At 36.7% G+C, this 14,288-nt stretch overlaps 1 pseudogene; it reads left to right on the top strand.

The window, feature by feature from the left end:
- The first annotated feature begins 12,048 nt into the window (after window positions 1–12,048).
- On the top strand, window positions 12,049–12,629 carry LOC123856537 (lipopolysaccharide-induced tumor necrosis factor-alpha factor homolog; annotated as a pseudogene).
- Window positions 12,630–14,288: the final 1,659 nt, after the last annotated feature.

The following is a 14,288-nucleotide window of genomic DNA, read 5'->3' as shown; positions in this document are numbered from 1 at the left end:
CTGTTCTATTGATTTTCTAACCCAAAATTCAGATTACCACATTTACAGGTGAGTTAATTTACCAGGTATATAAATAAAACATCTAAATCATTCTGCTATTAATGAGTAGGGAGCTAGACATAATACCTGAATACAACTAATTTAAATTCTTCCAAACAAAACAAATTATTCATTAAGACATCAGTGTTGTTATTAATCAAACATTGCCATAGAAATTCATTTTAAATGACACTTAAATCAATAACAAAAATAACATTAATAAACTCATAAATAATATTTATAAACATAAATTTATACAATATTATTATTATTGTCATTATTAATCACAGTGCTAAAGTTATTTTTATTAAGTACCACATTTGATATTCTCAACAATCCTGAAAATTGGTAGTGTGACCTTACTATTCATATTTAATAGATGAAAAAAAAAGATGCTTAGAATAGATTATTGGCTCTGAAAGAGGTCATAAAGTGAAAAAACAGAACCAGGACTTGAACCAAGTCTTCCAATGTCAAATCTGTTGTCCTACTAGCTAAACTGAGCTTTGAGTAGGTACTTCACCACTGGCTCTTTGGGGCTTCTGTGTATCAAAGTGTGAAATGTCACTAATGGGATCTGGCCTTTGAATTTCCGATCATTAGAAACTGTAAACCTAAGTTTCTTCCAGGCCACTGTTCCTAATTAAGTTCCTGTATTAATTTGCCAGGGCTGCCATAACAAAGTACCACAGAGGGTGTGGCTTAAATAGTGGAAATTAATTTTCTCATGGTTCTGGAGGTTAGAAGTCCAAGATCCAGGTGTTGGCTGGGTTGGGTTCTGCTAAGTCCTCTCTTGGCTTTTAGATGGCCATCTTTTTCTGGTGTCGTCACTTAGTCTTCCCTCTGTGAGTGTCTGTATCTTAGTTCCCTCTTCATAAAAGACACCAATTAATTAGGGCCCATTCTTATGACCTCATATTATCTTAATTTCTTCTTTAAAGGCCCTATCTCTAAATATGGTCATATTCCAAGTTACTGGGAGTTAAGGCTTCAATACAGGAATTTGGTAAAGACGTAGTTAGTCCCTCCCTTCTCTTTTTTCCCAATTTTATTAAGCAGTAATTGAAATTAGTACAACCTAATAATTTTATATATGCATATATTGTGAAATGACAACCACAATAAGTTTTGTTAGCATCCACCACCACACATAGTTACAATTCCTTTTTCTTGTGATGAAAACTTTTAAGATCTATCCTTTTAGTAACTTTCAAATATTCCATAGAGTATTGTTAACTATAGTCACCATGTGGTCTGTTACATACCCAGAACTTATTTAGCTTATAACTGAAAGTTTGCAACTTTTGATGACTATTGCCCACTTAGCCCACACCACCCCCTCACCTCCCACTTTTTGCAAACACCAATCTGATCTCTGTATCAATGAATTTGTGTGTTTGTTTGTTTAGATTCCACATATAAGTGAGATCATACAGTACTTGTTTTTCTCTGATTTATTTTACTTAGCATAATGCCTTCAAGGCCCAACCATGTTTTAACAATTGGTAGGCTCTCCTTTTTTACAGTTGAAACATAAACACAAATTTATAAAACATTATATTTAATATATTTTATATAATGTGTAACTTATATATTACATAAAGTTGCATATATTTATATGTGTATAATTATTTAATGTATATAATAGATCCATAATGTAATATTAATATATATTTAATGTATATAATATATATTAAATGTATAGTAAGGGAAATATATATATATTGATATAATTGTTATGTATAACTGATATAGTATTGATTCATCCATCAATGGATACTCATGTTTGATACTATCCATTGTTTCTATATCTTTGCTATTACAAATAATATTGGAATGAACATAAGGGTGCAGATACCTATTTGAGATAGTGATTTTGTTTCCTTTAGGTATTCAGAAGTAATATTGTTAAAATGGCCATGCTACCTAAAGCAATCTACAGATTCAATGCAATCTCTATCAAAATTCTAACGGCATGTTTCACAGAAAGAGAAAAGAAAAACAATCCTAAAATGTTTCTCACTCTTCTCCTTCCTATGATGTAAATATTGATCTACTTTATGGTGTCCCATAAGTACCTTAAATATCTTTTTCAGTTTTGTTTCTTTCTGCTCTTCTGATTGAATAATTTCCACTGCCCTATCTTTGAGTTGGCTAACCCTTTCTTCCCCTTGATCTAGTGTGATATTAAATCCTCTGTTGAATTTTTCAATTCAGTTATTATATTCTTCAGCTCTGTGATTTCTGTTTGGTACTTATATTTTCTATCTCTTTGTTGAAATTCTCACTTTGTTCATACATTGTCCTCCTGACTTTGGTGAGCATATTTATGACCATTACTTTTTAACTCTTTATTAGGTAAATCACTTAACACCATTTCATTAAAATTGTTCAGCTTTGCCCTAGCTCTTGATGGTCTCTTAAACCTTTGTGATTGCCCGAGCAGCCTTTTTGTTTTTAGTGGCTCCCAGTAGTTGAAGGTGAACCAAAACCTATCAGAGTCCCAAAAGGGAGGATCTCAGTTAGCACTTAGATACAGATTCATTGGAAGTTGGCCCATCAGCAAGCAGTATTTATTTATTTATTTATTTATTTATTTATTTATTTATTTAAGAGAGAAAGAGAGAAGGAGAGAGCACAAGCAGGGGGAACAGCAGAGGGAAAAGGAGAAACAGGGATCCCAACATGGGGCTCGATCCCAGGATCCTGAGATCATGACCTGAGCTGGAAGGCAGATGTTTAACTGAGCCACCCAGGTACCCCAGCAAGCAGCTTTTAAAGTAGGTGAGTAAAACCTCTTTAAGGGAAAGATTGGGGTTAGATACTTCTGTCTGCTGCTTCAGCTCTGAGCCCTTGGGGTTTAGACATGGAGAATCCCTGTGAGCCCATTATAAGCTATTTCTTTGTTTTCCATAGTCTAGTTGGTTTCATGGAAGCAAGCCCTATTGGCTTTTAGAGCTAAGTGTTTTGAAGGCCCATCCCTCTGGTAGAAGTCTTAAAAGTTGGAGTGTTCAATGTTGGGTCCAAACCTTTAACTCTTCAGGGTGAAGCTGGGAGTAGTGAGTTCTCTCCCAGTTGTATGTCATAATGCCAAGCATGTGGTTTATGGAGAGTTGTGTCTCAGCCTCTCATACCAGCTTTGATGTGGGTTTTTTGTTGTTGTTGTTGTTTTTCTCATTTGCTTGATGTGTAGGAGTCTCTTAGCCATTTTCTGTTTTTCCTCCAGGGAGAATTGTTCCATTTATATCTGTAGATTCAGTGTGTCCATGGGAGTAGGTGATTTCAGGAGTCTCCTATATTGTCATCTTAGACTAGAGCACCCACCCCCAGCTTTTCTTTCTTGTATTTCAGTAAAGTTCATCTATCTACCATTTGCCATGTGATCTCTTAGGTCTTGGTTGTGTGATAGGATATCTCTGCATAAAAAGTTGTCAGAGATAAACTGAACCAAAGGGGAAAAGAAATTTGATGCAGAGGAATTTAGGATGCAGTTGTCAGAGATAAACTAAACCAAAGGGGAAAATAAATTTGATGCAGAGGAATTTAGCACGGCCATAAGAACCAGTTTAGAGTCTGGTCCCAAAGAATGAGTTAGTAGAGTCTTAAAGTTCATTGGTTTGTAAGGAAGAGAAACCCAACTAACCTAACTTAACCAAACACAGGGAATTAAGGGAAATGCTTCTTCTTTTATTTTATTATTGATTTATTCATTTAACAATTATTTAAGGAGGTCCTACTATAAGCACTATCCTAGGTGGCAAAGAATACAAAAGGAAACAAAGCATACTAAAATCTCTACCCTTATGGAGATGACAGTGAAAGAATGGAAAGGAGAAGGAAATAAACACAAGTATATTAAATAGTTGGTACATGAGGTGGTGAAATGTACTATAGGGAAAAATAAAGTAAAGAAAGAAAACAGGTGATGGATGAGTAAGGGTGACCACTATTAAGGTAGCCAACTCTCCCAGTTTGCCTGTAACTGAGGGAGTTACAAAATATAAAGTGCTGAACACTAAAATAGGATAGTCTAAGGCAAATAAGGATGATTAGCCAACTTGCTGCTAATTCAGAAAGGATTTTAACAGGAAGCATTGGTAAGAAGTAGTCTCTGAAAAATAACATTTGACTAAAGACTTGTAGGAGGTGAGGGGTGATTCAGGTGTATCTATGAGAAGGTGACTCCAGGCAGAGAATAAAGGAAATTCTAGGACCAGGAGGGAGATAAATGTCTGATGTGGTTTGGAAACAGCAAGAGGGTTGGAGTAGCTGGAGTCGAGGAAGTCAAGAAGGAAAGTGATAGGAAATGAGTTGAAAAGAATGACCAACGACGGAGTCACAAAAGACCTTGTACGTAAATGAAAGACATTGACTTTTTTTTAAGAAAAAATTATTTATTAGTTAAGACTATACATTAGTTAATATTAATTAAGCAGAGTAAATTAGTCTATTAATTTATTGCAGTCTGCCATAAATTGATATTATCTAAATTGATATAGTATCAGCTCATATTATAATACAGGAAATTTATAATAGTATTCTTTTTTTTGCCTTTTTTTAATTTTATTATGTTATGTTAATGACTTTTACCATGGGCAATAGTGGAGAACTACTGGGAGATTTTAAGGCAAATCTTGTCATAACCTGACTTAAATTTTAAAAGAATCATTCTTGAAGCTGCTGAAAATAAACTTCAGAGGGCAGGGGTGTAAACAGAGCAATTTAGGAAGCTATTATAGTATTTCAGGCAAGAAATGATGGCAGTTCAGAGCAGAAAGAAGTAGAGAGCTGTGATGTTGTTTATATTTTTATTTGTAAACTAATAGATACTGCTGATGGATGGATGTGGACCATAAGAGAAAGGGAGGAGTGAAAGGAAACTAGTTTTTATAACATTAGTGGCAATATTGAGTATAGGAGTTAGAGAGTGAATCTGCAATTCAGAGCAGAAATACAAATTTTTATGAATTTATAGAAATATCCTCTACACTGACAGGAAGAAAGAACATGTGCACAGGTGTGAGATGTGGAGGTGGGAGTTTGTGGAAGTTCTTTTGTAATCATTTCCGATTTTTTAGGTTGTGGGAAGAAAGATTATCTGAAAGTGAGGATAGAAGATATGAGAACAGAGACTGGAGGTTTGAGAAGATAGAAAGTATAAAATCATCACATAGAGGTTGCAAGAGTAGATGGTCCAGGGAAAGGTAGCAAGATTGTTGGGCAGTATTAAGGCTCCTTTGCACTCAGAGATCACTATAGTAAAATAGATTCAGACAGCATGGTTGTGAGTTTTTGTCTAGGTACTTTTAGCTGCATGGTATTAAACCTAGAATAACTGGGAAATTGGATTTAATAACATTTGAAGTTTCAACAAAATGATTATGGTAAAGTTAGAGAGAGGTAAGGAGGTGAGAAAATAAGCAAGGGACTTATTTAATGATCGACCTTGGAATTTAAGTAGGGCCAAAAGGAAATGAGAGGAAGTTGAGGAGGTTAAAAAAGATGGTAAGAAGAGTGGGTATGGGATTTGGTGTGGTGGATTGGTTACTAAAATGAGGGAATGAAAGGAAATGTATATGTGGGATATATCACAGATTTCAAGAGACTCAAAGGGTCTCCCATATACTGGGAGTCAGATATGAGAAAGCTTACCCTCTCTGTGTTTTTGAGATTGCATGGTTTCTCATTTCTGTTTCTCTTTGCATGCCTGTTTCATTCTTTTCTTTGTCTCTGGAGAGTTACTTTCTCTTCTGTGGCATATCTATTGTTATACTGAACCCAGCAGTACATGGAGTCCCAGTTCAAAAGTCTTAATGAGTCCATGGGAGAGAGAGTATGTTTGGCCTGACTTGGCTTGAGCCCTCTTCCCATCAACTGATACCAGAGGTGTGGTATCATACATCCCACTATCATTCAGCATGTGTAATGAAAACTAACTTTTGAGAAGGGAGCACAAGTAAACTTCTTAATAAAAGAGGTTAGGGAGAAATAATTACTAGAGGACGTTGTTGACATTTCATAAAAGTCAGTGGGGCATTAAGTTAATGGTCATCATGGACAAGTTTCAGACTAGGGTGACTGAGAAAAAGGGAGCTATGGTTTTACTATTATGTTGAGTATTCAAGATAGTGGTCCTTTGCCATACCTTGGTTGAAAATGAGTTGACATTTCCTATGGATTTTTCAGTCATCTAAGGCACACTTGTCTTAGTCTTTGCTCTTCCATATCTCACTTTTTAGGGCTTGCCTCAAGTTCCACCTTTAAGTTTCATTTCCCTGACTTTTCCTGTTCACTTGATCTTAGCCAAAAGGCCGAGAAGACTCATCCTGTTCATATGATTTCCTAAACCCTGAGTAATATATGATGTCTAAACCACTACTTTAAATCTTAATTAAGTGCAATTTGTCATTAGTCTTCCTTGTTTCTCATGTGTTCTTCTTATTCCTAAGTAGATGGTGGTTTCCTTAAGAAAAGGAAATTTATTTTTCTTTGCATCCTCTACAATTCAATGAAAAGTAATATATATTAAGCACCTTTTATATGCCCATACCCAGCTACACATTTAGATTCAATTTAAATCAGTGAGTAACCATTTACTTTAAACACACACACACACACACACACACACACAAACTATAGATATAAGACACTACAATAACCACAATGGAATATATGAAAATGAAGAAGATATAACATATATGGTACCCTCCAAGACCTTTCATATAATAGAGGTTCTCATATAACTTAAGATGAAGAATTACTATTTATTAGAAATTATGGTGAACAGGGAAAGTCTTAAATCTGACATTGGACATGTGATTAGGGAAAAGGAGCATTTAAAAATGAGATAAGATGGTTGAGCAAAGCTCTTATCAGAAAGATATCCAGGCACTAATTTATGGAGGTTCTTGAATGCAACATAAAAGATCTGGGACTTTCTTCTCTAAACACTTGGAACCATCAGTGGATTTTGAACAGTGGGGTACTATGATCAGAATGGTGCACAGGATGAGCTCAAAATAATTGATAATTATCTAGTAGTTTTAAGATGAAAGGTATGGTTACATGAGTGCAATACTGAGGAAAACAGACTCAGTGATAAACAGCACAGGGAATATAGGTGAGATTTTACTTTATATCTTGATCTCAGCAAAACTTTTATATATTTCCTACATGGCATTGGCATCAATACACTGAGAAAATTTAATTAAGAAATGTATAATAAAGAGATGATGGTGAAAATCTTGGGTTTGAATTCTCGCATCAGCCTTTGTTAACTGTGAAGTTGGCCAAGTTATTCTATTCTCATTATCATAATTCTCCCATCTGGATAAACTTTCCTGGATGAAAATCCTGGTTCTGTCATTTACTAGCTATAATACTGAGATATTTCTTAGCCTTTTTGTGCCTCAGTTTCTCCATCACTAAAATAATCATTAAAATAGCACATACCTCATATATTTACTGTAAGGATTAAACATGCAAACATGTAAAACAATTAGAATATGACTGATACATGAGAAACACTCAATATTACTTATTATAATCTGTGCTGTTGAGATGAAAATCTCCTTTCACAGGGCTGTTGAACAGAGTAGGGTAGGCATAATGTGGTGTCTGTGATATGGTGGGTGCTAAATAAACATTAGATCAATTTGAATTTGAATCCGGATGAAACACATTTTTTCATTCTCCTCCCTGGATAAGCAGGATCTCAGGACATGGATTTGGGCTGAAGAGGTCCCAGAGGTCAGGGTAAGGATCACTGGGTACGTGGTTTGGATAAAAGGTGTGAACCTGAGACAGTGACAAAGACAGAAACTAAAAATAAAGTGAGACAGATAGTACAGAGTGAGCAGAGAGAGAGTATCTTGATTTCAGATAAAGGGATAGGCTTCAAAATTACTGGATCACAAAAAAGGTTTTGAAAGATAAGAGAGATTGAGACAGTGATGAAGAGAGAGAGGGAGAGAGAGAAGAGAAATTCTTTAGTTTTACTGGCTTATAACTGCTTAGACTTTTAAGGCATTGACATGGGGCAGATACCATTGACCAAATAGTTTGTCAGTGCATGTCCAATAGCCTGTTCAGCTGTTGGGAAGGGAGAAGGGCTTTTTGATTAACCCTTTTTCCAAAGAAGCAGATAGAGGTAGGGTGCTCCTGAGAAGGAAATGGTGTTGGAAGGCACTTCTGGTCTCTCTACCCTTATTGATTTCCTCCTTTCTACTAAGGAGGAATGATATTTCTGATTGATGAAATTGGAGCAGAGGTAAACTATATCCTGGACTTTTGGGTCTTGCTCCTTCTGTCTGGGACCTATTTGCATTCAGATGGATTAAGTTCATCCTCACTATTCCTCTTATCATAGTTGGCCATCCACACTCCCCATGTACCTTGCACCAGACACAGACATCCGTGAGGAAGCCACACTTTCACAGTTGCACTGCCTTTGATTCACTTCAATGAGGAAGGAATTACAGTGTCCTCCAATGCCACTTTATTAGGGAACCTGCACTTTAGGTTATAAGACTGACATTTCATTGTAACTCCTATTTAGTTCCGGTTTCTATTTACCCAAATTTCCTATCTCATGGCACCATATGTTGGGGTTTAGAGTGTTAATTAATCAAGTCCTTCCACTAGTATCACCACCTACTGATTTAATCAGTTTGGATGAGTCAGAGATGGGGGTGGAGAGTGGGACTGGAATTCTTCCTGATGCTCTTCTCTCCTAGGCATGAATAAGTTATTTCCCTTGGAGAAAAAAAAAAAAAAGTGGGGGGGTGGAATGAAGGATTGGGATAAGTGTCATTCCTCAACAAGAACCAATTTGAAATAATGGTGCCTGGATGTCACATATAGATAAAACTTTAAGTTTTATCTAACCATATAGTTTTATCTAACCATATAGTTCTAAAATATTGTTATTAAAATCCAAATTATCCACTAACTGCAATAAATCTAATGTGATTTCAATAGGCTGGAGACAACGCAGGAATTAATTTTAAAATGTTTTAAAAGATGCCTATTTATCTTTTTATATACTAACCAATAGAGACATTTTATGTCCTTCTATTCTCTAAAAATAAAGTCATGTTCATAGAGAGATGCCAGAGAGCAAATTGATCAAAGACTAACAACAAAAAGAATTGATAAATATAAATGCACCTTGTTGGGCTCTCTGGGTGGGTGTCATGAGACTTGTATTAGATCCAATTTAATTAGCAGCTTGACTCTCTCTCAGAATGGTGTAAATAGTATGGGAAATTTGCAAATTAGGCCAATTTGAGAGATACAGCACATACTAAGAAAAATAGATAAATTGATCAGAAAAAGAAGTAGGAAAATGACTGCAGAACAAATAAATTAAATGGAAATATTCATCAGACTGCATGGAGTACAAGACTAATTATTTTAACAGATTGAGAGAGATTCTATAAAGGAAAATTTTCAGAATTTCTCTAGATGGCAAATATGGCCTTTAATTTGTGAACTTTTTACAAAATTCTGTCCAAATAATGCTTTCTTATTCTGTTTTTAAAAACAGCTTAATGGAGATATAATTCATATTCCATAATACTCACCCATTTAAAGTGTACATAGTGGTTGTTAGTATATTCACAAAATAATGAGACCATTACCACAATCTACATTTGCCTAATTTTCATCACTCCTAAAAGAAACCCTGTACCCATCCCCTGAAAACCATTAATGTGCTTTCTGTTTCTATGAATTTGCCTATTCTGGACATTACGCATAAATGAAGTCACATAATAGATGGTGTTTTCTGGCTAGTTTCTTTCACTTAGCATGATGTTTTTGTGGCTCATCATGTTATGTTATCAGTACTTTCATTCCAATTTGTTGCAGAATAGTGTGCCTTTGTGTGGGTGGATATACCACATATTCTGTACCCATTTATCAGCTGATGAACAATTGGGCCCTTTCCATGTTTTTGCTATTTTAAACACACTGCTATAAATATTCACGTACACATTTTTTTTTTTTTAAAGATTTTATCCATTTACTTGACAGAGAGAGACAGCGAGAGAGGGAACACAAGCAGGGGGAGTGGGAGAGGGAGACGCAGGCTTCCCGCCGAGCAGGGAGCCCGATGTGGGGCTCGATCCCAGGACCCTGGGACCATGACCTGAGCCGAAGGCAGACGCTTAACGACTGAGCCACCCAGGTGCCCCTCATGTACACATTTTTATGTGGGCACATGCTTTGACTTCTCTTGGGTATATACTTAAAACTGGATTTGCTGGCTCATATGGTAACTCCATGTTAACATTTTGCAGAAATGCCGAATTGGTTTCCAAAGCAGTTGCACAATATTATATTCCCAACACCAATGTATGAGGGGTCCATAGTCTCCACATCTTCACCAATACTTTTCTATGGTCTCTTTTTTATTATAATCATCTTAGTGGTTATAAAATGGTATCTCATTGTATTTTTGATTTACTTTTCCCTGATGACTAATAATGTTGAAGGTGTTTTCAGGAGTTTGTTTGCTGCTTGTACATATATCTAGGGAAATTTGTATTCATATTCTTTGCTCATTTTTAAAAGAGGGTCATTTGTGTGCGTATTATTGAGTTGTAAACGTTCTTTACATTTTTTTTTTTTACTAAATCCCTCATCAGATATGCTGTTTGAAAATATTTTCTTCCATTTTGTGGGTTGTATATTTACTTTCTTGAAGGCATTGTTTCAGCCCAAAAGTTGTACATTTTGAAGTTCAATTTATTTTTTTTAGATTTTATTTATTCTTTATTTGAGAGAAAGGGAGATAGCATGAGCAAGGGGAGGAGCAGAGGGAGAGGGACAAGCAGACTCCATGCTGAGCATGGAGTCCAACACAGGGCTTGATCTCATGACCCTGAGATCATGACCTGAGCCGAAGTCAAGAGTCAGATGCTTAACAGACTGAGCCACCCAGGGGGTCTCTTTTTCTTTTATTACTTGTCCTTTTGGTATTATGCATAAGAAAAGATTGTCTAACACAGGGTCACAAAGATTTATGCCTACATTTTTTCATAGAATTTTATAGTTTTAGCTCATACATTTATCATGTTGGACCCATTTCAAGTTAAATTTTGTCTATGTAATAGGTGGGAGTCCAATTATTTTTTTCCCATATGGATATCCCATTGTTCCAGTGCCATTTGTTGAAAAGACCATTCTCTCCTCATTGAATTGTCTTGGTACTTTTGTCAAAAATCAATTGACCATAAATGTAAAGGGTTATCTCTGGACTTGCATTTCTGTCCCACTGATATTTCTATCTTGATATGTCAGTGAGATAGAACATATCACTGAGATAACAGTGGTAACAGGGATAATGGATAATAATGGGATAGAAAATACTTGTCTATTCTTACGCCAGTACTACACTGAATTGATTGCTATACATTTTTAGCATGCTTGGAAATCAGGTAATTAAAAACTTCAACGTTGTTCTTTTTTTTCAAGATTTCTTTGACTATCTGGGTCCTTTGAATTTTTTTTTTTTAATTTAAGTATAATTGACACACAATGTTACATTAGTTTCAGGTGTCCAACATAGTGATTTAACAAGTTTATACATTGTTTTATGTTCACCACAAGTGTAACTACCATCTGTCCCGATACATTGTTATTACAATATCATTGACTGTATTCCTTATGCTGTGTCCTTTATTCCCTAACTCATTCATTCTGGAAGTGGAAACCTATATCTCCCTATCCTCTTCACCCATTTTACCCAATCCCCCGACCCCCCACCCTTCTGGCAACCATCAGTTGGCTATCTGTACTTATAGGTCTGATTCTGCTTTCTGTTTGTTTATTCATTTGTTGTTGTTATTATTGTTTTTAGATGCCACTTATGAGTGAAATCATGTGGTATTTGTCTTTCTACGTCTCAGTGATGTATTTCACTTAGCATAATACCCTCTAGGTCCCTTGCATTTGATATGAATTTAAGAATCAGCTTATTGGCTTGACTGGTGGCAGGGCGGTAAAATGTCGGCTCCAAGAGCCTACCATGAGGCTGCTGGGCCTTCCTCGGGGCCACCATGCCCCCATCCCATGAAGAGATAGTGGTGGTCAACAGTCACTTCCCCATGCCTTCTGCATCAGTGCTGTGGCCGGGCAGGGGCTGGTGATGGGTGCAGGTGGGAAGGGTGTGAATCCTCCGGTACTACGCCCAGCCAGTGTCCATCCCCAACGCCAGTGCAACTGCTGTGCAGACGGTCTGCACGCAGCAGCCGGTCTCCTTCCTCAACTCCACCGCCCAGTCCAGATATGTTGTCCTTCCTGCAACAAGACGATTGTGACTAAGCTGTCCTGTAACACCGACACCCTCACCAGGCCCTCCTGTGGGAACCTGTGCCTGCTGGGGTGCATTAGCAGGCTGCTGCTTCATCCCTTTCTGTGTGGACGCCCTCCAGGATGTGGACCTCCGCTGTCCCAACTGCAAAGCTCTCCTAGGCACCTACAAGCATTTGTATTACTTGGCCAGACCTGGAAGGAACAGCATGTTGCAGAAAGTGCTCTCTGACTCTCACCCAGTCCCGCCCCTGGTGGGGGTTACACCTTGGTGATCTCATCTCTCCAGGGGCTTCACCTTTGTGTCTTCTCTGGGGGAGAAGATATAGCAAGAATAACACACCTCCCCCCCCCCCCCCCCCCCGAGATCGCTGCTTGGAGTCATGCACGGGACATGCAGAGACATTCACCTTGAGTGCTGGTTCAAGGGTTTCCTGCCTACTGTGACCTCAATCACCCCATCTAACAGTGACCATTGCCCTGTCTGAATATCTTCTGGTGATTTAACATTGGCCAGCTTCCTTTCTTGCCTCTGTAGCCCTTTCTGGGAGCAGCCTCAAACTGAGAAGGCACAATTTCTTTATTTTTGTGACTGTGCTGGACTGAATATGGCTGACCAGGCTTTAGTGTCTGTCATCATGTTCATCTATTCCCACTTCTGATGACAAAAATCTTGCCTTATAAACTAAGGGCTTGGCTCTCAGTGCAGGCTTTTCATTAGCACACAAATTCACTTTAATTTCTTCATTCCTTTTTAAGTACAAGGAGGAGCTATTCATACCCACGTGACACACATCCATGAGGCCATAAATGCATCCTAGAAATGTAAGGTTGGGTCTTATCGTGGATCTGCCTTCCCTCAGTTCTCTGTATCAGATCCTCAGCTACATTCCATGAAGGGCTTTTTTCTTTAAGAGGAGCTATTTATATTTACCATGTTTATACCTGCTTTTGGTCATAAACACCTTTGAACATAATCTTGAAAGGAGGGATTTATAGAACCATTTTTCTTAACCATATGACTGTTAACATTTTCCCATTTGCCAGTGCACTCTCATTTTGCTATTGTTGTTAACAGAAAAAGTAATGGATAATTTTATCCACTGTGTCTACTTGGGTTTAGTGTGGTTCTTAAAAATCTCTATTAGTGGGACCCTTTTGGGTTCCCAGTGATGTGTTTAGAAAGACAAAGGAAAGCACAGTTTCAGCACATCCTGGTACCATGGTGCTGGAAAGCTTGGGAACCTGACTGTTTCAAAGGGGGAATCTAAATTCTGATTTTATTTTTTAGAAATACAATTTGTTATATAACATCAGAAGACATGATTTCTAGGGTTCAATCAGCAAGCCAGAGTTCTCAATTAGCTGCTGTGTCATCTTTGAAATCAAAACAAAGCTAGGCTCGACTTTCAATAGTCCCCATTTTCATAATAAATAGACACAGGAATGCACATGAATAATATTATGTAGAAATCAAGCCTAGACCTTGAACAAATATCTGTCATAACCATTGATTCAGCTTATTCATTTCAGGTTTTGAAAGTTCAATAATTATTTTCGCAATGAATATGGATACCATAGTACTTTGGTGTTATCTGCTTTTAAAAAATAAAGTCTTTGGTTCACTTGGTGGAAAAAAAAAGATTCAGCTTGCCAATTTTTGCAAACAATAATAGTAAATAAATAAATCCAGCTGGGATTTTGATAGGAATTGTCTTGAATCTGCATATATATATATATATATATATATATATATATATAGGGATTATTACCATTTTAACAATATTAAGTAAGACCTCCAATTCATCAACATATGTGTTTTTCATTTATTTATATCTTTTTAAATTACTTTCAATAATGTTTTGAAGTTTCAGTGTATAAGTCTCATACTTTTGTTAAATACATTCTTAAATATGTAATTTTTGGATGTTTTT

The sequence above is a fragment of the Mirounga angustirostris genome, unplaced genomic scaffold, assembly GCF_029215605.1.
Source record: "Mirounga angustirostris isolate CCGP_5_RB_7025 unplaced genomic scaffold, mMirAng1.0.hap1 SCAF_13, whole genome shotgun sequence".
NCBI lineage: Eukaryota > Metazoa > Chordata > Mammalia > Carnivora > Phocidae > Mirounga > Mirounga angustirostris.
This window is presented reverse-complemented; position numbering and strand designations above follow the sequence as displayed.